Source organism: Phallusia mammillata, chromosome 4 (genome assembly GCF_965637545.1).
Source record: "Phallusia mammillata chromosome 4, kaPhaMamm4.hap1.1, whole genome shotgun sequence".
NCBI classification, from domain to species: domain Eukaryota; kingdom Metazoa; phylum Chordata; class Ascidiacea; order Phlebobranchia; family Ascidiidae; genus Phallusia; species Phallusia mammillata.
The window spans coordinates 26,273,439-26,282,204 of NC_137255.1; positions in this window are offsets into that span (position 1 = coordinate 26,273,439).

Here is an 8,766-nt window from a genome sequence, read left to right on the forward strand (position 1 = left end):
TAGGATAAGCGTGTTTTTTTGTTCAAAAATTTCTATTGTGTCGAATTCCCAAACAAACAAAAAACATTAGGGTGTATGTTTCTGTACTTGAAGGAAAAAAATACGTATAATTTTTAGCTAGAATTTAGTTGACCTACACACTTGTTTAGTCGCACATCACATAAACTTGTAAAAACAAGGTTCTATGGGAAAACGCATTTTGATGTATGTGACCAGACATTAGGACGACCCGTGGTTCGGTACTAGACTGTACAACGACAATTGAAGGAACAAAAAGTAACGGTTCTTGAAAACGAAAAAACACGAAAACAGCGACTGGAAGTAATAATTCAATAATTCACTTTGCTGCGCTACAAGAAAGCTTTGTGCTGCAGACGGAAAAATATAAATAAAAAATAAATTAGGGTTACCCGGAAAGCAAAAATAATCACTCCAATAAAAATAAACAGGGTATGTCGAAACCTCCAATAAAATAATTACCGCAGAAAGTCATATCGCAACGCACAATAAATAAATTAAATTAGAAAGGTCGCCAGCACCTGCGGGATCACAAAACTCACCATGTTGCACAAAACATGGCAGGCTAAACAACGCTATGTATAAAATGTGCGAACAACTATCTTGTGTAACACAGATTCGGTCCACACAACAAGCCCTGTTGCAATTTCTTTCCGAATGAGTTGCAAAACATTCACACTCAAAAACTGCTGTGAGACCTGATAAAAGACGCAGATTTGATTAAATCTGAATATGAAACAACATGAATATATGACAAATTTTTTAAAACAAAACTGCAAAGACATACTATTTCGATAGGTTGAATTAGATTTTGAACATGCGAGAGTTTCTAGACAGAAAATCAAATAACTGTGCGATATGTCATCAGAATTAAAAAAAAACGCATTGCGTGCCAAGCACACTTCACACAACTCGCGTTGGAATGCTTTACGTCATCACTTACAAAGTTAACACGTCATGTGTGACGCGAAGTCAAAACAAAAATGTTTCAATGTGCCTAAAATAAAACCGTGGCATAAGAAGAAGGTGTGTTGCTGAACGTGCCCAGCAAAGGATTGAGGTTCGAAGTATTAGTTACCATTGGACCATTCACTATAGCGAACCTAGCAGAAATACGTATCAAGAAATGGCCATTTGCAAACCACTAAGTTTATGTGTCAACCGCCTCGCGAAATTGTTCATGTGAACAACGCCTCCAATTTAGCAAATGGTTATTACGTTTATTATCGTGCACGTAATGAAACACTTGTATTTAATAAGTTGCACAAAAAATATTGTTTGCGATTTTTTTTATTGTCCTTAATCACACATATGACTTTTGAGGTTTTCTATTGCTTCTGCATTAACGTAAAGAAAGGTAGCGAAAATTTCCCACAACATTTTTCACACTCAACACAAATTGTCGTTAAATATTCTAGGCTTGAAAGAGTGTAAAAAACCTTAGCACCACACATCCAGAGAATAACATGACATGTACACAAAAGTTTTTATCAGTCACAACAGCATGATAGAAACATTATTTCACCACTAAGCGGTCTTAAAGCAGCTACAACTGTTTCACATGTGTATTATTAACAGAACAACACAACAGAAACCCCGCAAATGTATCCAAAACATGTTGTTATGAAGACACAAAACACTAACCAAGGTAGAACATTGTTTCTAATTTATCTTGCGTAATGCTAAAACATCAATTGGAAGGTTACGTAAAGGTCGCACAATTTTACTCAAAATACACCCACGAAAAAAAAAACAATAATCTATTCACCAAAAACACAATTTGTTCATCTCACGTAACCTCAATCTATAGGCAAACAACATACATATACATCAAGCAAATGTTGAAACATATTAAATTCACAAAATGTAATGATAGTAAAAAGAGTGAAAAAATATCTTTCAATTGTCACAGATATTATTAACGAAAAATGGAGCAATGCAAGGAAGTATATAGACAACATAACTGTGTAGACTTATGTTACAAAAACTGTGAAACACATTCCCTAATTTCTGTGTTAGTATTAAGCGTAAAAGCGGAAATATGCATTTCTTCGCGCCCAGGCAAAGCAGAAATTTTATCAGCAAAAGCAAGGCCATTGGAAAGGCACCAAGAAGGCAGTGAAGAGGGCCACGCCGGCCTACAAGACCAGAACCGTCGAAAGTGCAAACACAACACCTTCAGCATCTATAAATAGAAGGTGCTCAAAATATGCAATCCGACACCGGCATCCCAAATCGGGCAATGGGCATCATGAACTCGTTCGTCTACGACTTGTTCGAGCACATCGCAATGGCCGCTCGCCTGTCGCTCTACAACCGTCCTTATTTTGCACCAGCATAGAAAATGATGCGCAAAACGTTTTAGTAACATGCGTTTGATGTCAGAACAAATATACGAAATAAATAAAATACCGACATGTGTCCGCGTACCACAAGAAATGGCGTAAGGACCAATATGGTGCGCCTATCACCGGTTTGGAACCACTTCTCTACACCGAGCGATTGACTATCAGAAGACACGAGATCCGAAACTCAGTTTGTCTGCTCGATCCTGCCCGGCGAATTGGCTACTGAAATAAAAATATTTCTGTAGATCTGATGTTCATGATTACTTTGAAAATAATCTAGATGATGTTTTGACAAGTTAAATTACTAAGATGAAAAATCATTTTGCAATTTCCATCAGCCCTTAAGACAAAACGGTTCTTTTCAACACTGAAAAGGATGCAAACTTTTCTAAGGGACACCATTATTTCCAAAAGACTTGCATTTGCAGTGCTAGCGCTAAATAGAAACAAATAGTTTCTTAGTTGTCATTGGGAAATCAAGTAAGAAGCTATCAATTATTTTGCCCAAACTATAACTGTATGATTCATTTTGGTTGTAAAAAGGAAGCACAAGGTTTATTCATATGGGTTAAATTTAAATGACAGTGTTGCAAATTTCAAAGCTTGGAGGAGTATTGCACTTTGAAAAAGGAAGCACAAGGTTTTATCTTATGGCTTAAGTTTAAGTAAGAGTGTTGTAAATTTCAAAGCTTGGAGGAGTATTGCACTTTGAAAAACGATTTATAAGCAAATAGAAAGACAATTATTAGTCTGTACACAAAAAATTAAAGCAAAAATGTTTAAATAACCAAGTTCTGACACAAATGTAATGTGGTTGTTAAGTTTGTCAGTTATGATACCAATAAAAAGCTTTACGGCTAGTTTTTTGTGTGGCAATAATCTGTGAAGTGTCATGAGATACGTTGAAACAATGACTGTCACTATAAGTTACTCAAATGAAACATGACCATATTAATGACTGAATAGCAAGTGTGTTAGTAAGTGGTCATTGTTATAACCAGTTATTCTTAAATGTTGTCCACGTGAAATACTTTTCGACTCATTTATTACTATTTTGTTCAATATATTGTTGTTGTGTTTTCCCGTATTAACATCCGCTTAGTTTCGAGTCTGTCACGTGTGTTTTTGTGCCACATTATTACAGCATGTTATTGAGTTTGGTCCATCCCTGTGCAAATAAACAAAATTCCCCAATGATGCGGTCTGCTGTTTACACTCGTGCACATTAATGCGTAACGAAAATTACGTCACAATACAGTTACTAATTAAGATTTGTATTACTTGTCTTTGTATAAAAACAATAGCTGAAAATCTAGAAATGTGGCTTTTCTATATATTGCCAACTTATATACGGTATGTTAAATAAAGGCTTTAATTTGGAGCAGCACCCCGAGAAATTTTAGGCACGAGCCGCCACTGACCGAAGGCACCAAGGCCGTCACCTAATACACCAGCTCCAAATAACGCGCCACCATCGAAAAACGGTTGAAACATGTTGTAACCACAAAATGCAACAAAAGTACAAATATCAGATGTATCTGACAAACCAATGTCACAGAAGTAATAGTTACTATTGGCTTGTTGGATCCTGATTATAAGCTTTTTCGTATCTTTTTTTCGAAAATGACTGTCTGGTTTTGAAAGAGTGAAACGAATTTAACTTAAAAAAATCCTCTTTGTAGTTTTATTAATTTACAATTAATAAAATATGGGATCAAAGCAGTTGCAAGATGTGCCAAACACACCAAAAGCTATTTTTTAGGTAATGAGAGCCAAGTAACAATCTTTTACCTGAACTTCGTTAAGAACTCAACTGAAACTGGCAACTGGAAATCATATCATATAAAAAAAAGTTTTAACAAAACTGGTTTTGAAACCTTACCAAGTTCGACGTCAAAACTTTCACATTGATATTGTGAATAACTTACACAATACTTTATGGCTCATCAAGGCAAAAAGGTCTACCTATTCACCGGTACTAAATCTAAAGAGGTCGTGCTTACTTGCTTAGTTTCACTGCATACATAAAATGTAGCAACATCCAACTGCAGTAATTACTACACAACCAAGCTAGCACAAATACTGCAGCAATACGAACAACAAACGAATCAAGTACCAATTATTATCAAGGAGCATGGCTGATTTTAATCAAAGAGCAACGAGTGTATTTTAGCTTAAAAGCAAAACTAGTTTCCGTAAGCAAACTGTTAAATGTATTTTTTTAAGACAATATTATAATAATATAAATAATAATAAAGCAATGTAAAAAAAACTTTAAATAATGGTAAACTTTATACATTTTTATTATACCAGTAAATAAGCATGACGTATTTAATGAATATTAACATATATTAACCTAGTAACAATTTGGTTCCAATAAAACTAAACAACAACAATGATAGCAAACTTACAAAGCTGTGCTGCCCACAAAACAGAAAAAAGCACGCTACTAACAGGTTAATGAACATGAACATAAACGTATAAATCTACAGCCACCATGCAGCTGCACACAAATAGAAAAACGTTAACTACGAAAGGTGCCTGGAACACAACATCAAGAGGAAAAAGGCATTTTCGTGTAAGTGCCCAAACGACAGGTTGACAGTCGATGGCAAAAAACTGAAAACTGCGACAAGCTTTGCAACAACAATGCACATTTATTTACTTATCAATCAAAAAACTGCTGAGTGTTATTATATTTAGCTGGGGAACATCACTTCTTAGCCATCTGCAAAGAAAAGCATAACATCGTTTACCTGGTCTAAAGGCAATCGAAAACAAAAACTCTGTTAGAACATTATTGTTTTAATGCTCGCTTAATTATGTGAACTACTTGAGAATTCATGCAATTGATTTGATCAATCCTATTGCACGTGATTGGCAACTGACAGCAGTATGCTGCTGACTGAAGCTGAAATTGATGGCGTATTTTTCGATTCTTATGCCATATTATATTGCAATGTAAGGATCGTAAAAATATATTTCAAACCACAATACCAAATTGAACAATGTTAGTTTAAGGAAACAAAAGACAAAAACAAGCCTATGGAAGTGCCAAGTCTGGTGCAAAGAAAACTGTGTGACAAACTATATCCGTAATCTTTTTTTTTCACTGGGTTCGAACCCACGAATCTCGATCAACTTGTTTTATGTCTGTACAAATGGCTCAGGCGCGCCGGACCATTCGGCCAAGTCCTCCGTAATCGCTTTGTACTATCGTAACCTGATTTCCTACTGACACCAAGCAAACCGCCGCAAACCGCCGCAAACCGCCGCAAACCGCCGCAAACCGCCATTAGTTTCTCTTTACCTTTAGGGTGATCAGGATCAGAGCAAAATCGGGCAGCAGTGGAGGTTTCTGTTAAAAATAGAGAAGAATTATACGCGGTTATTGGCGACAAAACCAAAGCAAAACAATAAACCGATTACAATATTTACGCATGTAAAGAAAGCAAAAAGTTTTTAGCAGTAGTATACGTGCATTTTACATAATGGCGAGTTTCGCATCACAATCACAACAAAATAAAACATTGACTTTTAAAATATCGCATTGATTATTTGTAACAGTAGTGAGTTATCTGATATCTATATTGAAAATTTGCTTCTAAGTGCTAAAAGTGCTAAAGATTTTGCTGAAACTAAAACAGTTTGGTTAGTTTTAAAAAACTGAAGATTTTGCGACCTGAGATTGTTTTATTGTGATCAGTGAAGTAAAGCGACGATCAATATAATAAATAAGGTAGAAACTTCCTATTCGAAAAACGATATTTATAAATAAAGTGATAATGTGTTCTATACCGGGCACAGCATCCTCGTCCGGGTAACATTCTACAGAATAAATAAGTAATGAAAAGTATAAAAGCACAAATGCGTGAGTGATATTTGAGCAGAAGGGGCATAAAAACCGATTTGGTGTTTTTGTGGCTAGTCAATACTGTAGAAACTTATAACATGAGTTGGTGGAGTAAAATTAAAATCTCGTTACACATACCATGCTTGTTTTCTGGCAACATTTAGTAACAAAGTCACTAAAACAGTTAAATCTGCTCAAGAGTCCAGTAACAGTGTGACAAATGCAATCTATTCGATACGTGTTTCATGCATTGAAGGTAAATTTGCATCGCTATAATTTCACATGGGTCAGAACAACGCTTGGTCAGCAAAATTATGAAAAACTGATCAAATTTGTTCCATCCACATATCGATGAAACTGAAAAAAGTCACCAATGTTGATTAAATCAGTTCATTTTTCGTGCGAATAAAACACGAAAAGCAAAACAAATTATTCAAATACCAAAGGCGTTGGACAGGTGGTGACGCCAAATCATAGAATCTTTATTTCATTACAATGTTAAAGCCGGCAATAAAAACAGTTGTATGTTCAAAAAGAAATATAAACACTACTGCCAAATGTTCACAAATATCCTAACAACAGTGTTAAAAGAGATAAATAGAGGCCAAACTTTGCAGAAGGAACAGATTTGAATCGGGAAACCGGTTTTGGTCAAATGATATTTTTTGGTGTAAGTCTCATTACATATAATTGGCAATATAGTCAGTAGTATATTTAAAACCTTGTAAACTTAATTCAGCTGGTGGATTTTGATCGCAAGAAAAAAATAAAACAGTTAGATTTGCACCAACATGAAATACCTGAACACGTGGTTAGGAACCCATTTTGTCGCCACATATGTAGCGAAACAAACTATGTGAGATGGTTAGAACAATTTACAAAGCAAATGTATGCGACGCGACACCCAATAGGAACAGATGAACGTTTTTTCATTGTGTTTTGGACTTGGATGATTTTGCTTTCGGTGCTGACACTTGGTGTTCTGACCAGCTTTTGCTGATGTCGAACAAATGATTGTAAGGCGGGTACATTTAAGCAAAACGGCCGAAACGATGCGGCCACCTGCTCCGATTCCATTCATTCACCATTGCAGGGTCGCCTGGACTTTAACAGTGAGCTATTACCATTTTAATTGTGTTCATTGCTGCATACATAAAAGATAAAAAATTGGTTTTGATGCTTACGATTCAAGTGCACCACTTCGTGACCATGTTGTAGGCGAAATATATTTTAAACCCTAAAAATTTCTTGTTTTGCATTTAAAAAGTTTAATTCACATGTTAACGGTTTAAGCTGATTACAAAAGAAGGCAACCAACCTGACACTTGTACAGTAAGTTATGGTTAATTTCGGTAGCCCTTTCAATTTTTATTTGGTAATAATTGTACAGTGTACATGCTTTTATTAAGAGCGTCACCGTAATGATCCTGCCTCTTGCATCTCGAATGGTCACCGAAGTACGCAAATCTTGTAACAGTTGTGTTGCTCTCACTCACAACAGGTCACCATCCACTCTTACTCACAAAGTAATAATGCATCGCTGTCTTTTACAAACTGATGAAAGCTGAAATTGTGTCCCCATGTTTTTTTCGACCTAGTGACATAAACTAAAAGACAGCTCATTATGAAATATACGCTGCACCGCCAATGTTTTTACAAAAACAACCCAGAGCCTATCAATGACAGAAGCACTGGAATACGTTATCGGTGAGGTGTATAAATAACCAGCAACCGACTGCGAATCAAAAGACCACTTGAGACCACTTATGCTTTTGCTTAAGATCATTTGAGTTTGCAACTGTCGGTGTGATTAAATGGGTCAAAAAAATCACAAAATCAATTTACTTCTAAGCAAGTGATCAAACCGAATAGATTCTTCCGTTAAGCCCCCAATTCGCCAAAATACAGCTAGTTACAACCACCTTGAATGGAAAAGTCCGTTAAAGGTTGCTAAACATACGGTCACCACGTGAAGGACAAAGTGGAAAATAACGACTTCATTCAAGTCGGTTGGTGACGGTCGAGAGTAAAACAACATGAGCACAAATACACACAGAGGATCAGAGCAAAAGTTGCGATGAAAGCCATAGCCGTTTGTGCTGGGCTTCTCTAAAATACCCAATCTACTAATAAATAGTAAGAAACTTTAAAACACGTTGACGGTTAGGGATTTAAAGGTTTTGTAATTTCAATAACATTACAATTCCTTCTCAAAAACCTCTTTTGGGCTAATATTCTCACATGCGTTTGGGGTTGCACTAAACAACGCATGTTAACGCTTGTAAGAATATTAGTTCCAAAAGGGTATATAACATTGAATAAGAAGTTTGTCGGCAGCGAACTGAGGAAGAGCCGGAAGTCACAGAGAGGCATACATGGTAAGGAAGCACATGTAGTCTCTGTTTAAACGGTCATGTTTAGTCAAACCCTTCTCCCAATAAACCGCAAAACTCGTTGTTTAAGCTTTAAACACATAATCATATACTACGATTTTGAACTACACTCAACAAATAAAATCAGAATACAAGAAGCCGAATATCAATCTAA